Source organism: Marmota monax, unplaced genomic scaffold (assembly GCF_021218885.2).
Source record: "Marmota monax isolate L192 unplaced genomic scaffold, Marmota_monax_Labrador192_F-V1.1 WCK01_AAM20220418_F8-fsc00036, whole genome shotgun sequence".
NCBI lineage: Eukaryota > Metazoa > Chordata > Mammalia > Rodentia > Sciuridae > Marmota > Marmota monax.
In genome coordinates this window covers 3,143,176-3,165,284 of record NW_026694491.1, presented here as the reverse complement: position 1 = coordinate 3,165,284, position 22,109 = coordinate 3,143,176, and the positions used below count along the sequence as shown (strand labels likewise).

The window sequence follows — 22,109 nt, the reverse complement described above, 5'->3', positions numbered from 1 at the left end:
TTCTTCAATAGAGGGTAAAGGATGTTTATTGGGATCTGTTTAGTGAAAAGAGGGCCTGAAACAGAATGATTTGCAGTAACAAAAATCTGGGCTGAGCTGGTAGTAATGAAGCCATACACTGGAACAGTACTTAGGATGAGGAATCAACAGTTTGGAGGTACTGTTTTTGTGTGAACTACATTTGATTTTAGCCAAAAGGCTGAGAAGCGAGTGTTGGATGTACCAATAGCAGCAGAGTGTGGGCTCATCCATACCTGTGGTAGCCTCTTTTCTTCCACTTGAAATGGATAGCGACAGGGCAGCCAAGGGCTTGGTTAGACTTGTTGGTTGGTTGGCTCTCTTAAGGAGATGGTGCCTCTTGGCTTTAAATGCTTGATTCCTGGAATATTAAGCATAATAAGCATATTAATTAAAAACTTCAAGTGTCCAATAACCTCTAAGAAGTGTTGACATTTTGGTTTTTATTAAAGGGTGTTGAGAGGAACATCTATATATCCCTTAAGTTACCATATATATATAATGATATATAGACTGCAACAATGCTTTATAAGGTGCTCCACAAAACAATAGTTCTGAAATATTTAACATGTCTTCTGAAAACAAAACAAAATCATAAGTATGTTGTAGAAGTGTCCAGGTCACATAAGTTTGGTTAACCCTGGGTTAGAATTTAAAAAGCATAGATGGTTCCATGTTAATGATCCCAAGAGGAATGTGGGAGGAGCTGTAATCAAAAGTGTTTTGCAAACTTCTTCTGTGATGGAACCCCACATGGGTGTTTGCATTTGCACAGGCAACATGGTCAGGATGAGTGCTCTAGCAAATGCCAAAGTGTTAATAGTAAGTTTTTAGTGAAGTCAGCAGCTTTTCAGGAATTCATTGTTAGGTTTATTCTTGTCATAACTTTCTTTGATACTTTATGAAAATGTGTTATAAAGTTATTTTCTCCCTAACAGTGCCTATCCAGAAATAGGGTAAGAGAAAAACAATGTTTCTTATCAGCATCTTGAGAAAGAGGCCTAGGAAGGGAAATTACTCAAAGGAAGGATGCTACCTTTTTGCCTGGGATATTAGGAATACTTTGTGTTCTCCCACCACCTTTATTTAGTGGGCAGACAGGTTTCAACACTGCCTTGCTTGTCTCAAGTTTTGGGAATTTGGGTAAATTACTTTACCTTTCAGCTCCCTCCATCTTTTTTTTCTGTTTTTTTTTTCCACCCCTTCCCCATTAAATTACCTTTTTTAAAAAAATTTCTTACATACTGGCAATAGTGGAATGCATTACATTCATAATTATCCATTCACAGCACAGTTTTTCTTAACTCTGTATATAAAGTATGTTCATGCCAAATTATGCCATTATACATAAGCTCTCTTACTGATTTTTTTTTCTCTATGAAAATTTTTTAGAAATACTTTTGAAAACTTAAGAGAGAGGTTCCATAGAAATAGCAAAAACCCTATAAACATATATTTTGGAATGCATTTAAAGTTAAACAAAATTAATTACTCTATTTAATAGAGTTTCATTAAATTTGGATTCCAGATTGTTGGATCTAGATTACTAAGAGAAATGATCATAAGAAATGGCAGTTAGTAAATAGATTGGTGTTATCCTGAGGCATTCCACTAACCTACTTTATTAAATGTCATCTCACCTGCTTTTTTCATTCAAAAATATGCTATTTTGTTTTGCAAGGTCATGGTAGAAATTGCCATATGTCTGTGTCCTGTCATTTTGTGCTTCATTTGTAAGATTTGCAAGGTTTCTAACATGGTTTGTCATTTAACTTTTTGTATATGGAGGAGGGGTAGAGACTGAATGTTCTATTACTGGGGTAGGATAGCAAAATGTTTCTACTTTATGGTTCTGACTTCTTCTGTGTTCTAAACAAAACCTCAGTGCTATCTAATGAGATCTACAAAATCCTCCCTGGAAGCCCACATAATGTGGGTTTTTATAGTTATTGGAATTTATTTATTTTGTTTCATTTGGATGTTCCATAAATCTTTGAAAAACAGAGCCCATAAGTGGCATTCCCATCATAGATTTGCTTGGGACCTAGCCTTGAAGGTTATTTACATATGCACTGTAGTTAAAACCTTGGCAGGGATGAAGTTGCCCACGGAGGGGGTACATGTGAATGCTGACTGTAAATTCTGAGAATGCAAATTTTCCATGAGACTCCTAGTTTTTTTTTAAACCTAGTCAGATTTGTTAATACCCATAAGAGAACAGTTCTGACATGTAGAAAAAAACAGCTCCAGAAATGATAACTTTTTATTATTATTATTTATTGAGCATCTTTTGTGTTTGAGTTAGGGGGATGGGGGGATATAGCCAGGAACAAAGTTTCCAGCAATAACAATTGATTATTGGCTTAGGTCTGAGTATCAGACAGAAATGCTGTTCTTTCAAAGTCACAAATACTAGATTCTTACTTTTAACATGCTGACTCTCAAAACATGTGGCTATTCTTAGGACCTAGGGCTGATTTCTTTAGGGCCATGACCTGCCTTGGTAGGAGTCCCTTACTTATCAACCACCAAAAGGACTCAATACTTCATCCATTTCTTCTTTATTTGAGATGCCCTTTCCTCTCCCAATTCCTCAGGGTTGTTATTGAGCTATTTAGTAGAATTAGTTGCCCATTAAGATTTGCTAGTTTGTTTTCTTGGACATCCCATTCTAGCCTTTTGGTGCCTGTTCAAATGCACTTTAACTTTTGCATTTCCAATTCACTGCATTCAAATTCTGACGTTGTATTACACTACAGACTTCCTTGACCTCCCACCCTCTCCAGAGGAGCCAGCCACTCTCCCTACTGTTCTCTGCCTCTATTCTACTCCTATCACAGGAATGGCATTTCATTATTTAGATGTTGAACCTATAGAGCACCGGAGCTAGATATTAATCATTTCTGTGTTGCTATCACCTAGCGCAGCGTCTGCATCATAAATATTAGTTGAATTGAACTGAACAGGCACACACACAAAAAATAAATAACTGCCAGGAATCACAGTCAGGAATGTATTTCTGGTCAGCCTTTCCATTGTCTCCACACCACCATATATGCAGCTGTGAGGGCACCAAGTTACGTAAAAACTCATTTGGGAAACTGCAGTGAGTTGGGACCTTGACCATTAGAAGAAGGAGAAAATCTGCTCTTGCTACTTTTGGTGAATACTTACCAGAAAATTGAACAGGCAACTGTTCATAAGAACTCACACAAGACTAGGATGCTTTAAATGTATTTGTGACTTGTAAATATTTTATTTATTTTTTTAAGTATATGAAGACAGAACTTGAATCTGAATGTGTATACTAAGGGAATTTGCCCTTCTGACAACCTGCTATGAATGTTAACAATATTTGAAATATTTTGTTGCTAATTAGCCAGTTTGATGTTTGGCTGCTGCCTTGGGGAATTTACAATGACCTATTATCAGTTTAACACTAGGCCAATTAGGTAAAGCCTTTAGCTTCCTGGAAATGCGTAAGCATGTGATGAAGGAAACAATGACATCCTATCTAGGTAACTAAACGTTAACCAATCCTCTGCCCACTTAGGAGATCCGGAAACGCTTCCCCCAAACCACAATTGTGTGGCCCTGTGAACATTGGTAGCCCTTCTCATGTTGCTGGTGGTGGTAGTGGTAAGAAAGTGGGGTGGGGCATTGAAGGAGGAGGGCTGCATCTCTCGCCCCATCTTCCCCACAACCACCACGCTACCATGTTGGTCTGCATGAAGCCCAGTTTCTTCCCTGAGTTCTTAAAAATCTACTTGCACCTGAGTTTATTAACTTTCTTAAGGAGTCAGGGAATGGGGCAGGAATGGATACAGGGTTTGGTCATAGAGGATGTGTCTCAGTTGGTTCAGGGGCAGCTTATAAATGACAGGAATTTATTTCTCACGGTTCTGGAGGCTGGGAAGTCCAAGGCTCTGGCAGATTCAGTGTCTGGCGAAGTCCCCCCCAACTCTTGGTTCATAGATTGTGCCTTCTGTGTGTCCTCAGGGGTGGCTCTCCCAGGTTTCTATTATAAGGGTGTTGGTCCCATTCAGGAAGGCTCCACCTTTCTGACTCAATCACTGACCAAAGGTCCCACATCCTAACACCATCACTGTCAGGATTAGGGTTTCAATATATCAGTTTAGGTTGGGAGACCCAAACATTCACATCATAACTGGATTGACATTTAGATTATAATAGAACATACAAACACACCCAGAGGGAATCATCTTATGTGAATGTGGGGGTTAATAAGCAAGTCTGAAATCTGTAGGACTATAAAAGAAACTGGAACTCATAACCAGGGGCCATAACTGCTGTCTAGATTCAGAATGTTTTCTTTTGCAGAGAGGAGTGAGGCCTCTTTTAAAGTCTTCCACTGATTGTATCAGTCCTACTTGTAATATCCATAAATAGTAGGATTTTTTTTTTTAAAAAACAGACTTTAATTAAAGTCAACTGATTAGGAGCCTTAACTGTATCTACAACATAGCATCATAGAAACCCCTAGATTAGTGCTTGAATAATGGGGATAATAGCCTATATTATTGACATATCAAAAAAGCCATTGCAGATGAGTGAATTGATAAAAATGTTTACTAAATAAGCATGCTTAGAACACATTTTAACAAAATGTTCTCTATTTAACTAATGGCAAAACCTCAAATATGTACATACCTAAGAACTTTTCTTCCCTATTCAACTCTCCACTGAAGTGTTTTCCAAATATATAAAGATATTGACACCAAGTGTGCTTGTCAATTTTCCACCATGGTGACACAATAACTAAGGCAAACAACTGATATGGAGGAAAAGTTTATTTTGGCTCACAATTTCAGAATATTTAGTTCACGGTCACTTGGCTCTGTTGCTTTGCAGGGAGCATGTGGTAGAGGAGGCCTACTCACCACATAGCAGCAGGAAGGAAAGAGAGAAAGGAAGGGTCTGGATCCCAGTGTCCAGCTCAAGGCACACCTGTAGTGACCTAACTTCGTTCCACAAAGTCATATCTTTTAAAGACTCCACTACCTCCCAGTCTTGCCAGAGGCTGAGGACCCAGCCTTTAACATGTGGGCCTTGGGGAACAGTCAAGATCCAAATTACAGCAGCAACTGTGTAAATTAAAAAGTTACTCTGATTTGTACTTGGCTTACTTTATTTATTTTCTTTAGAAAGTCTTTAAGTAATTTGTGATTATAGCCTGAGAATGAAAACGATGGGGTCACTTAATAAGATAATGTATAGCAATCACCATGCCAAATTCTGTAGATAAAATGCCAAATAAAACAAAGACTGATTTTGCCTCTAAGAATTTTATGGTCTAGTCATGGGAAAAATATATGAATCAAATATTGATGTAATGTTCACAAACCGAGAGTTGCAATGAGTCTATATTAAATGATTCTTCACCTTTTCTGGGGTGTTAGAAAGCTGATCTGAGGAGAGATGTTTGGGCTGGATCTGAAGAATGAACAGAAATTTCTTGGGCACAGAAGAAGAGAAGAAATTTCTTGGTAGAAGCAAAACCCTACATGAAGACCCTGACCAAGGCTAACGATTCCATACCATAAAAGGTGAAGGAGAACATGACAAAAGAAGAAAGAGTCCCAGTCAATAGATAACTTCTAATAAGACTTTATAAGGTAGAAGTTCTAGTTTAGCAACTAGGCAGAAACAGCAAAAAATCAACACCGGTATCAATAAATCCTTGGGTTTTATCCATGGCAGACATTCCTAATCGATCATGAACCCAGATTTTTAGAGTCTCTGAATGTTTCAGATCAGCAATACTAATCAATCTGATTTGGTACTTTAGACAAAACATACTTTATTAAATTCTCTTGCTTTTCTCTATAAAATACAAGATGGTTTTGGTGTGTGTGGGGGCATTGTTCCCAGATCAAATTTAGCACAACCAATTTAATTTGAATTTTACATAAATAATTTTTAGTGTAAGTACTTCCCGTGCAATATTTGGGACATACTAAAACTAAGAAATTATTTGTTGTCTGGGTGAAATTTATTTTTAACTGGTTATTTGCAAACCTGGTATTCCTAATTTGGAGAAATGTATTGAAATAACAAAGTTGAAAAAAATTCACAACATAGCCTATAATAAATGTTTATTCATTCAATTGGTTCATTTATTCTAAAGGTATAATTTTAGGAACAAAAGTAAAATATATTGGCTTCTGACTTTTCTTCATGTTTTAGTCATGAAAAATATTCAGAAAAGGTTTGAAGCTATATTTCAATTGCTATGCAATATTACTTGTGTAGACTAATGTTCTCCATTATTTTTTACTGAACCCAATTAGTACAAAAACCCACAATGCATTTATTCTATCTATTTCTATTTTCTAATGAAAAGAACATGGTGACAGTGGCATCTCAGTATACAGGAAGAATGCCATAGGATTAACCAAATAACTCACAACTTAGTAACAAAAATAAATTACTAGTAATTTTGAGTTAAAAAAATAATGGTAGCTATTCAAATAATGAATAGCTCCAGATTTTCTGATACACTGAAAACAAATCACCCTTCCTAAATTTTGTGAGGCTTCCAGTAATCTGCAAGTGTTCTTATGCAATAGGAGTTTTTCATCCCTGCTAAGCACTGTGTGGCAGACTTCTTAGAAGAATATTGAATTATATTCCCCAATAAATTTTAGGAGCTGCCTAGCTTTAGTTTAGGAATGCCAAGTTTGAGTAGCCATTATCAACTTCATTAGGAATTTACTAGACAATAAACTTGGTGTTTATAGCAACTAAAATCTATGGAATTATGGGCAATTCACACAAAAGGACCAAAGCAGGGTTGCAATTATATATCAGTGCAAGGGGTCATTAGGTAGCCCCATGTGGCCCACACTTGGAGAATTACTGATCTGGACAGTAGTGCGGTCTTTCTCTGGCATGAATGCTAAAATAGGTTGTGGATATTACAATGTCTTGATCTATAAATTTCGGTGAACCTTGTAAAATAGAAACAATAACAACTTCTAATTTTTATCACCAAGTATTTGGAAAAATGGGAGTTTAGAAAATATACCAAAGCACTTGCACCTCTTAGGTTCAGAATATATTATAAAGGCATGTGATCTGTTGTATCTTTAATTAACTCTTACATCTCAGTGTCTCTGAGATGGCTGCAATGAGCATTACATTTCTTCTGAAAGAATTTACATTGCATGTGTCACTGCCATCTTTCTTCATGAGATGTCCTCTGTTGACCATGTTCACATTATATTCAGGAAGGATGCTCTTCTAGCTCCTCTGTGTGCTTATCCAGATTCTTTACAGTAAGGGTCCTGTAATTAAGGATGGGAGGTGTGGCTGTTGACTGAGCCCCTGCAGATTGCTCATTAACATGCCATCTGAACAATTTAATAACCTTTTTAATTAATCTAAAATTGGCATGTCCCTCTTCAGGCTACAGTACAGCTTTTACAAGAGTTGGTCTCTTGGTAGTTCTCAATTTAGCTTATTATTTGAAACCTAAATCTGCCCAGGCTAATGAGCATGACCAATTCCTCTTACCAAGACCACGGAGGAGTCTCCATCTGTACTTCACTAAAGGATGAGAGGAACAGATGTCTTCCAGTGGTATTCTGGTTCTTGGCTTTTTTAAAAAGTTCCCATCAGTCTAGGGATGAAAGAAAATAATTTATAGAGTGATTGAAAGTTACTTTTTGCTCTATTTTTTTAGCATATTATTTTTTTACATTCAGGTTTAATGCTTTAGAACCCTTGTTCTCAATTAATTCTTTGTACTTTGGTGCTAGGTAGAATTTTAAATAATTTACTAGTTTTTGATAATTTGATATTCTGAACCCTTAGTAATCCTGGAGAAAAAGGCTATGTTAGTAGATTTTTAAAATATTTTTGGCAAGGTTGGACTTAATACATGTTTATTTATTGATTTGTAAGTCATAAAGCTAGGACTACAGGATATGGGGGGAAATTCCAGGAATTGAACTCAAGGGCACTTGACGACTGAGCCACATCCCTAGCCCTACTTTATATTTTATTTAGAGACAGGGTCTTACTGAGTTGCTTAGCGACTTGCTTCTACTGAGGCTGGCTTTGAACTTCCAATCCTCTTGCCTAAGCCCCCTGAGCCTAAAAGATATTTTAAACTTGAGAAAAAGTGTGTGTGGGGGTTGTGTGTGTGTGTATGTGTGTGTGTGTTTTACCGGGCCAACACTTTCCATTGTTTGAGCTAGTCTCCCCCAGCTGAAGAGAAGTTTGTTCCTCTAAAAAATGTCCCCCCTCATTGTTTCTGGGAATCCCCAAGAAATGCCCCTCCTGGGCCTACTCTCTTGTTTTTCAGTTACATCAGTCATCCATCCCCACTTTCTTCCCAACTCTCAGGCTTACTTGTTTCTGCCTGGGACAGATGCCCCTCCATTGCCTTTGCTGAGAACCCCAGCTTTTCATGCTTAAAACAAACACTAACTGAACATTAAAATGTGCCAGATGCTCTGCTAGGACTCTGTGAAACTTGCAGTCTGTGTGCTTGTGCTGCTATCTCCAGACACTCGCCCAGAGCTTCTTGGGGTAGGACAGTAGAGCTCAGTCCACACAAGGGAAGAATGTCCTCTCCTCAGTCTGATTGATGGCCCCCTGTTGATGACAGCACTTTAAAGCAGCTTGGCACCTGCCCTCCCACTCATAGAAGTTTCTTTCAAATAGCCTCCAACTCTAGCAAAACAAGGAAGATTTGAAATATAGGTTTTCCTGGTTTACTCCATCAAAGACTCTAAGATGTTAGGATGAGATTTGTCACCTTTTGAGCTGCAGGCACCATCCTGGGAAGCCATCTATGTGAGAAGCACACTTATCCCCAAAGCTCTGCCTGGAAGTGGCACATCCCTGCGGTAGGGCAGTGGGAGGTCCACTTCTCTGACTCACATCAATCAAGATGAAATGTTTTACATCTGGAAGTACCAGGTTCTATCAGTCTTCATTGTCCCAGTCCCTGTGCTGCAACCTCCCATTTGACAGCATCAAAAACCAAGAAGGTAGCAGTGATAAATTTCTTGGAATCTTCTACCATCTCCCAGTGACATCCCAATGCAAGTCCCAACCTCTGGCTGTTGGACATTTCATTCTGTCAACACATGGACATGTGAGCCCCCATAATGCCCTCGGTTCCTGCTCCCAGTGACAAAGGTGGGTGCACCTCACAGAAGGAGGTAATGAAGACAGAGCCTTCTGCTGATGGACCACCGGGAATTGGGGCTCACCACTGTTTATAAACAGGAGCGATCCTAATTCCACTGGAACTCCACTGAAGCTTGGTTATGCATTCTATGTTTTGTAGGATTATTTTGTTGGTACTTGAGAACCCTGAAGAAGAAACTGCCATTTTAAAAACTTATCAAATGTACTCACAGGCCAGCAGACGGCTTGTATTTTATATCAGCTCCAAGTTAAGAAGCACTTTTCTTTCAGCCACGCTCCAAACGCTCCTGCCACTTCCACACATGCCTCATTAATATGGATGAAGGGCTTAGTCCCACCGTAGGGCTTCTTGTAAAAAGTTGCTGTGGAGAGGTTCCCCCCTTTAGTGAATCCTTCTCTTCTGTCTGCGATTGGAGAGTGAGCCATATAACTGACAGCAGAAAGCGCTAGAGGGCATGTTACATAAAAAAGATAAATAGAAGAGGTCCTTTTGCATATCTTTTTAATTGGAAGGAAATGTAGGCTTTTGAGTGACAATATTTGCTACCTTTCCTAAATATAGCACCTTAAAAAAAACATCCAGAGGGCTAACAGGCATCTGGAAGAGCATACAGATGTAGACTCTGGTACAGAACATGTGTCCTGGGATGAGCTATTTCACCTCTCTGATATACAACAGCCCCATCTTGAACTTGAAGAGCACTGGGTTGTTGAAGAATTGATTGTGGTGATGTGTGTGTTTCCTGAGAAATACGGTTCTCTTTCTCCTCCCCTCTTTAAAGGTTAGAAAGGGAAAGCACACCCAGGATGGAGAAGTTGCCATTGACCTCTGTGACTCTTGCGCACAGATCTCTGGGCAGAAGTGTTTCCTAAATGGGCCATGGAAGGAAGATCTGTGCCTCCTCCGCTTTAGTGCCTTCCTTGACCCCGCCTTCTCAGCACTGTACTTCTTACAGTCTGCTTTGTGGTGTGTACGTGAGGGGACAGGGAGGGGGCATCACATTGGCTAAATGTCAAATCGAATTCTGTGCCCCTGTTGGTGTCTGCAGAAATTTTGCTTGGGCGGGCTCCACTCTGTGGAGGTTCTTCTGTCATTTTTAAGCGGAGAACAGCAAAGATGCAAATCGCCCAGACTGCTCCAGGAGACAAAGCGACAATTCAGGTGGGCAAGTGTGCAGGGAGGGAGGAGGGCAGAGGGTGCAGGGGCCAAGGGCTGCCTGACTTGAGGACACTTGTTCCTGGAGGAGGGCGGCGAAGCCAGCGCACATTCCTTGGGTCCTTTCTTCCGCATTTGGTAGCAGATTTATTAGGCTTCTTAAGGGACTACTGGCCAGCCCTTCAGAGTGCCAGACTCCAGGCACCTTGGGATTCTTCCCTTGCAGGATCCCTTGAGGACTCTGAGAATAGGCTCTTAGATATGCAGAGATGAATAACATCTTTGCTGAAGGTGGCAGGAATAGTACATAGGACATTACACAGGTAGCTGAAAATTATAATTGCCTGGTGGCTCAAACAGCCTCTCCCCATGTTCCTCCTCTGTCCCTCCCAGGCTCCGCCTCTTCCTGAACCTGACTGTGCTTCCTAAGAGAAATTCCCCTGCCCCCAGGATGCTCCGGAGTGCAGGCCCTGCCCTGCCCTGAGCTTGGCTGCTCCTTCACCTGACCTCAGACACAGGCCCTCTGCCGGGAGGATTTTGATTCTGGAAGAGGCAGAGCATTGTGCTGTGTACCAAGATCTGGGTTCTAGTCCCAGCCCTCATGGATGCTGTGACTCTGGGCAAATCACTGTCCTCCTGGGGGCCTGGGTGACCTCTGCTGTAAAATGAGGGGGCTGGACAAGGGGGTCATCGAAGTCCACTCCCACTTTGATAGTCTCAAACTCAGTGGCTCTAATTGCCTCCTTAGAACTCCAGGGAATGCCGTTCTAGCAATTGTCCTCTGGCTCCTTTCTTCCCCCCTCCCACTGGGCTCTGCCTCCAAGGAAACAAAAGCAGCTGCTGCCTCCACTGGGGTTTCCTCTGAATCTGTGGGCCCCTCCCCACAGCATATGTGCACAGGCCTTCGCTGTCTGTCTCTGTCTCTCTCTCTCTCTCTGAGGGCCGTGGAAGGCCAGTGGTGACCCTTTGGAGCCCGGCTCTTTTCTGCTGCTTTGGCTGGCATAGACGGCCTCTATCCCAGGTGAGATTAAAGTTTCGCTTATTAGTTCCCGCCCCACACCTGGATTTAGCGAGGGCACTTTATAAATAACCATGTGCGCGTTGTTGCTATGATTAAAGCGCTCAGAATCCAAGAGAAAGCTGAACTAGCTCAGCTGCAAATGCAGTGAGTGGAGGGAGGACGCTGATCTCATGTAACTGCACTGGGAGAAAAACAAATTCAGGAATTCCACAGCTGCCCTTTAGAGATGGCCTCTCAACAGCCAGGATAGCTTGTTTTGTGTATTTTAAGAACTAGGCACAAATGGAGTTGATAGCATGGTTTGAAAATTAGCCAAAGGAGCTGGCTCGGTGAGTCTTCTACAGAAGTCCTAATAAGTCTAGCAGCATGCAGTGTTTCTTCTGGCCAAGAGGCTGGAGATGTGGGTGAGCCTGGGAGAAGGTGGGGTCTAGTTAGAGACCAAAGAAACCAATGAGCAGATGAATCCAGAGCAGCAGAGGTCTAAAAATAGAGACTGAGGAGAGGGTCAAGAAAATTTTGGGAGGTCTTCTCAAATTGGGACTGGAGACTGTGGCCCCAGCAGACAGGAGATGCTGCAGTGACTTCTAGTCCCAGAGAAGAGCAATTGTTTCCTATCTTTAACTTCCCTATGGAGCAGGGCTGGGGGTTGGGGGAGTGGTCATGGATGGTAAGTTTGTGTTCAAGCTAGGGCTTTGTGAGTATGAGTTATTTCTGATTTATTCAGAGGTCTCCATTCGTCCATGTCAGGTGAACTTAAAGAGTGTGGGTTAAACAAAATGGGTTCAAATCCCAGGTCTGCCTACTTCATCCTTGTTACCCCTCAATGTCCTCCTCTGTAAATTGGGAATAATGATAGCAATTGCCTCATAGAGTGGTTAGGAGAGTTCCAAGTACCCAAAGTATGCCTCAAACATTGGGGGAATCAATAAATGCCAAATACTATTATTTTGCTATCTATTGTGATTTCTAATAAGAGCCAGAGGATAGAAAGACACTTGAGCTAGTTTGGATGTGTCAGGGTTGCCTGGAGGACAGCTGGGATTCATCCCCAGAGTTTCTGATTTCCTGGAAGTGGGATATGGTCAGTAGAACCACTGCTCCAGCCTATATACAAGACGTGTGCAAATGAGACCATTATTTATTCAACAAACACCTCTCATGTGCCAGACTTTGCACATACACAGGTGTTATTAATATTGACTCAATTACTCCTTATGAAACCCTATGAGATAGGTTCTAGTATGCCCATTTTAGATATGAGAAGACCAAGGCACAGAGAGATCAAGTCACTTGCCAAGAGATCCTCTGGAAGAAAGGACTGTGTTATAAAACCGAGTAAGTGCCACAAAAGAGGCACAACCTGTGAGAGGAGACACACAGACTCTAGGGTTCTCTGGAGATGTGTGCAGCCTCATATGTGGGGTTGCCTGCAGTAGACCTCATGCTGGCTTGGGTCCTTGACAGAGCCTCGGGTTAAGGAGCTATAGGTGCAGTGAAAGGAGCAGAAACTCTGGAGGCAGAGGAGGATTGGAATCCTGTCACTGCTCCGTGACAGCTCTGTAGCCATTAGCAAGGGAACTGTCTCCTGTGGCCTTTTCCTCACCTAAAAGAAGAGGATAAAAACCATGAGAATAACCAAACCTAACCAGCAGGGCTCCCTCAAGAACCAGCCAAGGGGCCTCATATGTAGGTCCTTGGAAGATAACAGATGCTCAAGGAAGGTTAGTTGCTTTCCTGTTTTCTCAGTTCACTGGATCCTCATCTTGTTGACTTTTGCTTGATGTAGACTAATTTCACCCAGATTACCTGCTCCTCTACCTGACTTCAGTTTCTCATTATCAGTTTAAAATATCTTAGAATGTAAAAATTAGAAAATACTCTAGATATTTATTCTTGGCTGTGCATCCAAGCCACTTGTGGATTTAAATATACGTGTGTGTAGGCATCCTGTGGTAGACTGGATTATTCTACACAAATGTTCACTCTTTCCTACTAATTCCCACAGAAAGTACATGTCCCCCCCCCCCCTTTGATATTAGCAGAGGCTTTGTTGGGGCCAACTGGGTGTTAACAGACATGGTCATTATTGTCACCAAAACAGCACCGGACAAGACAACATAGAGAAGAAAAGATTAATGGCTCATGGTTTCAGAAGATTCCATCCATGGCTGACTGGCAGAAACATCATGGCAGAAGGGTACAGTAGAAGAAAGCCGATCAGCTCACTGCAGCCGAGAAGGATGGGGGAGGGAGAGGGAGAAAAGGAGAGAAAGGAAGACAGATACAGTCCCCGAGGCCATGTCTTCATTATGTACTTCTTCCAGGCATGCCTCACCATGCCTAATTACCATCCCATAGTAATTCAAATTATTAATACATCAAATGCTTTAATGCACTGGTGAGGCCAGAACTCTCCTGATCCAGTCATTACCTAAAAGTCCCATCTCTGAACCTGGCCGTGTTGGGGTCCATGCTTTCAATGCATTAGATTTTGGAAGGACATTTTATATCCAAATCATAACAAGGTAGGAGAGTCATGAAATGAGCCTGTGAGGTCAATCTGGTTCTTTTGCACCTCTGATGCAGCCACCAGGTGTTCCCCATTGAGAATTCTGGTCCCTGGGGTGGGATGGGAGGCACATGGGTTAGAGCTGAGCTGTTCCTGTGGAGCCCAGTTTCCATCAAGCAACCCCCAGCTGACACCCAGATGTGATTGAGTAAGCCAAGGTCACCATTTCCCATGAGACTACAGGTTTGTGTCCTTAATGAGAATGCTGTGGTTCCTTTTTCAGGGCCTGATTTTGACTCCATCTCTTATTCTGAGTAATAGGCTTAGGGCCCAGAAATCTGAATTTCTAAAAGTTTCCCCTGGTGATTCTGATATTCAGCTAGATTTGGAGGCCACTGGTCTCATCTAATCCCCTTTTAGAGGGAAAAGCTAAGACCCAGAGAATAAAGTGACTTGCCCAAAGTCTCAATACATGGAAGGGTTAGTATTAGAATCCTTGACACTTTAATACTCTTTACTATATCATACTGTTCCCATAAAAAATTAACATGGTAGAATAAATTCTTCACATCTCCATAACTTAAGATGCTCTGGGAAGAGTGTTTCCACCCCATACTGATATCAACCCTTTGAAACCCGCTGATGAAAGGAAATATGCAGCAGAAAGAGTATATTGACTTTGGTTGTAATTGCATTGACTGTGCCAAATGACTCAGCTCCAGGTAAAAACGTGGTCAGTAGACCATGCGCTTTAGAGGGAATTTAAAGTACAGTATTCTTTTTCAACTTGGGAAAGTTTATGCGATTTCTAGGCAATTATTTCCTGTAAGAATAAAAGTATGAGTTACTCTTTCATCCTCTTCCTCTTGCTGAAGCTCCTCCTCATTAGTGGTCTCCTTCCTCTTGAGCTGCAGTAATACCCTCAAAGTACTGAATCTATTACAGCTGACGCTCGTCTTGCAGACCTGACAGAAATACAGATTGGCAAACTGAAATGTCTATCTCGATTCAGACTCAGAGTCTCAGATGCAGGGTAATATTCATTGAGCACCTGCTATGTGCCCAGTGCTATGCAAATTGCTTTCACATGCACTATTTCATTAAAAGCACAGGAATTGACAAGGAGTGGGTGGATATATGCAGACTGTGTAGAAAGAGAGAAAAGAGACACTCATGGCTTGAGGCCATTACTGCAAACGCTGTGACATCTCTCTATTTACCCACACTCTCCTCCTGTTCAATCTCTGTCAGTTGTGAAGCAGGGAAGACTCTCCTGGCCCCATTTCACCCTCTAGCCTAAACATCACCTTTCCCCTACTCTGTTGATTATTTCAGAGATGACTTAAAGTAGTAAAGCCAGACAAGATGCTAAATGTTTCTCGCTGGAACCAGGCAGGAACGGGGCTCTTTCATGGCCTAAGTCTCTGATTGCTGCCCATGTGGGTCAGTCCGGTGTCTCTCAGATCTTGCCATTTGCCCCGCCCCTGTACCATCTCTCCTATCCAGCTTTAAGAATGCCATAGTCCAAGATCTGAGGGGTGTCATTCCTGTATAGATTTCCCTGCTGAAAACCTTCCCTGAGCTTCCTTTGTTAGATTGCTGGTCTCCCGAAAACTACTCTGGATAATGCCTTCACTCATTCCTGACTCTCCTGCTTTTTCTTCTTGACCAGGACTATAGTGTGGGACTATGCACGCATGCACACCCCCCCACCCCCACACATGCCATGGTAATCTCTCAGGCCTTTCCTCAGGCTTTCTCCACTCCTCCAGGGAAGAGAGACTCTGACTCTATGTTCACGTGGGTGTGATACAGTAGGGAGTGGTGAGGAGCATGACCAAGTGGAGAGGGCACACCAGGTCTAACAGACACTACGTGGCCCTTGTCACTGAAGGCCACCACGCTGTGGTGAGGCTTAATGTTGACATATCTTCTGAATTTTTAGAAGCAAGAATTTTATGTGAAATCTCTAGATTTTTCATGGTGTGGAAGTTAATTAAGAAAAAAACAAAACATTCTTTCTGCAGCAAATAAGACAAATTCTGCTCCGTGTCTTTTGCCTGTTCATCCCATGAATGAATGAAAGGGAACATTATAGCATCTTACACTTGGAAGTGAACTTGAATTCATATGGTCAAATTTTCTGCCCCAAACAATAATTCTTTCAATAGTAACTCTCACAGGTTAATAGGTATATTGATTCACTGCTACATTATAACAAATTTCCCCCAAATCCTGTGGTTTAAAACAATAACTATTTATTCTCATACCTGAATTTGCAGGTTGGCGAGGTCACTCTGCTTCACATGTCACAGCTTCCCCTTGGGATCTGTGGGCTAATCAGAATATTGTTCTAATAGATGTCAGAAATACAAGAGAGCATAGCCAACCATGCACACACCTTTCAGGAACAATTGGAAGTCTTACCTACTTCTTACCCACTTACCTTACATCTTACCCACTTCTGATTGGTCAAATAAAGTCACATGATTAGGCCCAAATTCAAGAGGCTAGTTCTATTCACTACCAGGCCATTACAAGAAGGCAGGTGGGGTGTGGGCTGAAGATCTCAGCCCGATCATTAATTCTGCTGTACTTGGTGCATGTTCTTAATGAAAAGCACATTTTCCTAGTTAGCCTGTAATTGAGAACTCCAACATTAGCTTTTACTAGATTTTATCTGTATTTATGCTTCTTGTAGAACATAGCAGCATGTTTCCTTAGAATGTCAAGGACACTTCCTAGCTCAACTGATTTGTCTCCCTGTTTGTTAGAACTGACACCTACACATGATAGCTACCATTTATTCAGCACCTACTAATTTTCAGATACTGTACCTGGTGTTTTATATATTGCTTCTAAACCTTGCAACTAGCCCTCAAGGTAGGTATTATTAATTCTATTTATACTTGAGAAAAGTGAAAATCAGGTTAACGTACCCCAAATGACATCACTTGAAAATGGCAGAGCCTGATTCCAATCCATCTGTTTGACTCCAGGGCCCCTATACCACATATCAACAGTTTCACATGTTCTCTTCTTTTTTAAGAAGAGAAGGGTGGCTGTGCATGAATTTTAGAAAATCAGTCTACAATTGACCAAGAGTTGAGCACTCAGATGTTATGTGTCAAGTATGTGTGTTATGTGTTCTAGTTCCAGAATTCTCTGTACCCCATAGGTGTTTAATTAAAGTTAATATTTCTAAATGAGTGCCTATGTTTTAAAGATTGTATTGCCTTATGAGTTATTTTTTTTCTGTGTTCCAGTTGCAATACTGTTCTTTCTAAACATGTGCCAATTTTCAGTGTGTTGGCTCTTAGCTCCAAATTCAGTCCTTACTTTGTGTTCTGCAAGAATAAGTGGGACACTGAACATTTAGCTTTTATGCTGACCATGATGCTAACTTTTGCCAGTGGAAGGCATGGGAGGAATACTGTAGGTGGAGGGGGCTTCTCTTGGACTCTGGTGCACCATCTTTGCCTTCTCATTTCTGATGGGTAGTCCATCAGAGGTGCACAAGCGAGGTGGGGCTGCAGGTGGGGGTTGGATAGCTGGTAGTTTTTTTTCTCCCAGTCATGTTCCCAGAACATGCAGTCCATTGGTCACCTGCAATCCCAGCTTCACCAGATGACCACTTTGCCATGGTCCTCCCTACAGAACACTGCCCACCTGAGGCCTCATGCCTGCAGCTGTGCCCCATGTAATTCAGTGTGCCCAGCCCCAACATGAACTAACCCACTCCCTGGAAGTTTGTTTCTGCTTGTTCTACAACCATAGGCCAACTCTGGCCGGGGGAACCCAGCAAACTTTCCAGATTTCTGTTGTTTCCAGTGAGTTCTGATCTCTAGCTATTGATCCCCTCTAGTATTGATCCCTTAGTGGTAAGGTAACCCTGAGAGTGTTCTTTATATCTTTGTGTTTACTGCCCTATCATAGCTTAATATTTCTTGATATCAAGCTTCCTTTGTTTAAATTGCCTTGTGATTTTTGTCTTCTGGTTAAATCCAGACTGATACATAGCTTGAGTCTAAACCCACCTCTCGGTAAATTGGATATTTTATTTTATTTTATTTATACATTATATTTGCTTCCTTTCCTACTAACGTGCTATTTGGTGCTTGAGAGATGCTTACTGAGGTGCCTTGAGACCACCTGCGGCCTGGACAGATGTGCGCTTGCAAAGCCCTTTAACTTGCAGACATTGTGTGAACGATACCGTTGCTTCTCAACATGCTATCTGTGGTAAATGACCATTTTAAAAAATTTAATTTCTAAATCTTTCATAAACCAGCACTTTTGTAAAACATCATAAAAATGAAGTGCTAAAAAAGGAAATTTTAAGAAGACATAAACATAACATCTCAATTTCTTTCTTGTTAGTATTAGTTTCAACAGACATATAATTACTCTATTACACTGCTGTAAAAGTTTCTAAGTGTTCACCCTCAATGCCTGTACCTCTGTTGCTGTGGGCTGGTAACACGGTATGTGGACCACACCTTGAAGAACCCTTCTCTGAGCTCTTTCACCAAAGCTAGGAATCATACTGAGTCTATGCTCTGATTCTCAAATATAATCCTCTCATTGGACCCTGCTTGCATTTGAGGGGTTCACTTTACTCTTCTAGGACATGGTGACAGGACTCTTACCCCCGATCCCATCCACTTGCTTTCTCCATTCATCACATGCTCCTACTTGGCACCCCTTCCTTGTTTCCATCCTAGCTGATTGCAGTAATTTTGGTTTCTGTTTTATAACCAAAGTCCCTCTTCCAATTATCAGGAAATAGTAGCTGTGGCAATAAAGTGGCCCTCTATTTCCCTGGGCTCTAGGCCCTTGAATTCATAAACAGATGCAGGACCATTCTCCCTTGCCCACTCCATCCTCCATGTTTGCAGCTAAGAGCCAGAGGTAAGGGTCATTTGCATGTGTGACTTGTCTTGATAGCATGAGTTGCACCCCCAGGTAGAGCCAAAATCCATGTGTCAAAGCTCGACTTCAGCTCACCAGCCAGGAAAATACAAATGGACTGGCGGTGACGTCCAGCACAAACACCATAATTGTAGCTTTGAATGTTGAAATGGAACTGGGCTATAGTGTCCAATCTCCCTGTCCTTCCATTCCAATGTGGGCTCAGCATCCTCTGCCTCTTAATTATTATCATTATACGAGTCTATCTAAAGCTGTATTTGTAAATTTCTTTGTAATCCAGAGTAATTCCACCGAATTTGTTTCCCCATCTTTTCTCTGGGTTTATGTCCTGCCTTCCCAGCTTAGTTTGTCAGCCAAAGACTTATTCTGTATTCTGCACAGCTCATTCCATTGTTGGTGCTCACTAGATTGTAATAGAAACGCCATGCCACCGAACTGTGAGTCGAAGCTGTATTACAATGATACTGCCCCAATTTTACAGATGCTGCTCAGTGCCAGGGAGCTTTAATAAAATGCTCAAGGTCACAGAGCAAATCCAATGTAGAATCCGGGGTGGGACCAGCTGTTGTGAATCCGGAGCCCACATCTCTTTTCATTGTATCAGGCTGCCTCTCAAAACCACGAGAGATACTCTTATCAGTGTTGTTTGGTGGGTGTTCAGTTCACTGCAGTCGATATTGTCAAATGAAATCTTCAAATGCCAGAAGTATGCTGTCAGACACTCTTCACCTTTATGAACTCTAGCGTTATAAGCAGCAGTAGCACAGATGAAACCAGGAAATCTATAGCCGCCGTTAATGCTGGTTGTTAAAAGGATGTCTGCTTGTAAGTTGTTCTTGGGTGACAATGATCATTGCTGGCATTCATTAAAACAGCAGTGACAAAAACAACAAAAACCACAACCCACTAGAAACAAAATCTAAGCTACCGGAAAGATGGCTCATGGCTCCTATACAGAACCCAGAAAACCATATTCTAAATGACCCAATAATTCAATTTAAAGTAATGGTGATGCTGAATATATTTTTTTTTTTCTAAACTCTACTCTGAATCCTCCTCCCTTTTCTCCTTCCCTCCTTCCCAGGGTATTCTGACCACTTCTTGCCCTCCCTCCACTGGTTTCCAGTCAAGGACAGTTAAAATAGAAGTTTAGAGAGCTGGATTAAATCTGATTGAATGTAAATTGCCAGCATGTATCTGAGACATTTAAAAATATTGTGTGTTTCCTCAGAGCAAACACTGTGATGGATATTTTACCTAACATCATCTAATTCTTATATCAGTGTTGCAAACTCAATTTTATTCTCTTCATTTTGTAGATGAGAAAACAGAATCTCAGAGAAGGTAACCCGTGATCTATGTGGTGAGTGACTGGGTTTCAAACTTGAGTCTTTCTGGCTTTAAACATTGTCTTCCTTGAGCTTCCCTTTTTAACTTTCCCTTTAAGAAACAGTAAGTTACATTAATTATTGATGGCAGTTAATTTATTCATCTTCAACACCAACTGTTGGTGCATGGTTATGTGAATTGGCAAAAAAGTACACAAATCCTAGACCAAAAGCAAACAATTTAGAACATTAAAAATGTACCCGTTAAAAATGGGTACATTGAAATCAGAGTTCCACCTCTGATTTATGGCTTATCAGCTTTGAACCAAAGTCAAAGGGAAATGATGTGAAAGAAATCACATCATTTGGGTAACTTGTTATTCTTCACTTTAACACTGACTTTTGAGGCATGAGAAGGAATATGGACTGGGGAGAATGAGATTTTCTCTGTGATATTTAGAAGTTTACTTTCTTTTCTCAACCCCCAAATCCATGATATAGGGAACAACAAATTTATTTATTTATTTTACTAAATTAGTAAAAAACAATTGGTAGAGCAGATTGTCCATGAGGTTGGTGGATGTTCATGATATCCATGGCTAATTTGAGGTACTGTAGGAATAAGCACGTATTTATTTAATATGTTTGGTTCCTTTTTTTTTTTTTGGTACCAGAGATTGAACCCAGGGGCATGTAACCACTGAGTCACATCCCCAACCCCTTTTTTTTTTCCTGTATTTTATTTAGGGACGGGATCTTGCTAAGTTGCTTAGGGCCTCACTAAGCTGCTGAGGTTGGCTTTGAAGTTGTGATCTTCCTGCTTGAGCCTCCCAAGCCACTGGGATTACTTGCATGTGCCCAGCTAGTTTTTTTTCTTTATTTCTAGGTCATTCCAAAGGCTTATTCATAGAATTTGTTGACATTTAATTCGTTCAGAATTGATAGGCAGCAGTTAATGGCTTCATTTTACAGGTGACAAGACTGAGGCAGATGGGCACCTTTGAACACCTGCCAGGGGAAAGCAGTCGAGGAGGGGGAATGTCAATCAGAATCTGGAACTTGCGATTCTTCAGGTAGGTCAACTTAACAACACATTACACATTCAGGCATTGCCGGTATTCTTTTCATTGCAGCCATTTTAATTTCATAACAGATTTCTGAGTGAACTATATCAAAGTATCATTCCAAGAGTGTCTCGTAATTGAATGCCAACACAGAGCAAAGTACACTATGCTCAGTCAGCAATGAATATACAAGAAAGGGTGTTCTAAATGACATCAAGCAGGGTTTTAGCTCCTGTGAAGACCCCCAGGGAGATATGAGACATGATCCCACTTTCAAAAATACTCAAGGGTCTGATTCGAGAAACTAAATTTCGCTCTGACAAAGTAATGGCAGCACCAAGGAGGTGAGGTTGACAGAAATAACAAGGGGGTCAAGGGGCAGGGAGACTGACTGGAAGCTAGAGAGTCCATAAAAGACAGAGCTGTTGAATCTTGAAGGACAGATGTGTTTCAACAAGGACAAAAGGAGAACAAGAAAGAACATCGCTTGCAACTTTTGAGCCGTCCTTTCTAGTAGGCAACGTGCTTCCGTGGTCATCATGGGATTGATCCACACAGTCACTCAGCAAGAGGTGGCTTTATGATCCTCGGTTAACTACTGAGAAACCAGAAGCCCAGAGAAGTTAAACAGGCTTTCTAAGATGACACAGCTCATCAGAGGGAGAGCTTAGAGCCAAACCTGCATCTGATGTATGTTCTTGGTGCCAGATTCCTTTTGGGACAAAAACAATCAGAGGGGAGTTGATATTTTTTGTTTTAGACCAGGGGTAACATATGGTGAAATGGGGTAGGGGAGCATTGGAGGCACAGGACATGGGATGAGCTGGGTCCTCCCCCAGCCACAGAGGACCTGGGCTATCTGTCACATGTGCACCATGCTTGTGGCACTTGCTCCTTT

General features: G+C 41.4%; 2 long non-coding RNA genes across 2 annotated transcripts in view; one reads left to right on the top strand and one right to left on the bottom strand.

Moving 5' to 3' along the window:
• Positions 1-260: 260 nt before the first annotated feature.
• LOC124075708 (uncharacterized) lies at positions 261-9,535 on the bottom strand. The gene is made up of 3 exons (XR_006846144.2): positions 9,412-9,535; positions 7,555-7,660; positions 261-379 (listed from the first exon to the last, which is right to left on the bottom strand). It is a non-coding gene; the product is annotated as an uncharacterized LOC124075708 (long non-coding RNA).
• A 515-nt stretch (positions 9,536-10,050) lies between these two features.
• The window catches only part of LOC124075773 (uncharacterized), a 79,634-nt gene continuing 67,575 nt past the window's right edge, over positions 10,051-22,109 (top strand). The window contains exons 1-3 of the long non-coding RNA XR_006846153.2: positions 10,051-10,363; positions 20,139-20,182; positions 21,120-21,220. This is a non-coding gene — a long non-coding RNA (uncharacterized LOC124075773). The remainder of the gene's footprint in view (positions 10,364-20,138; positions 20,183-21,119; positions 21,221-22,109) is intronic.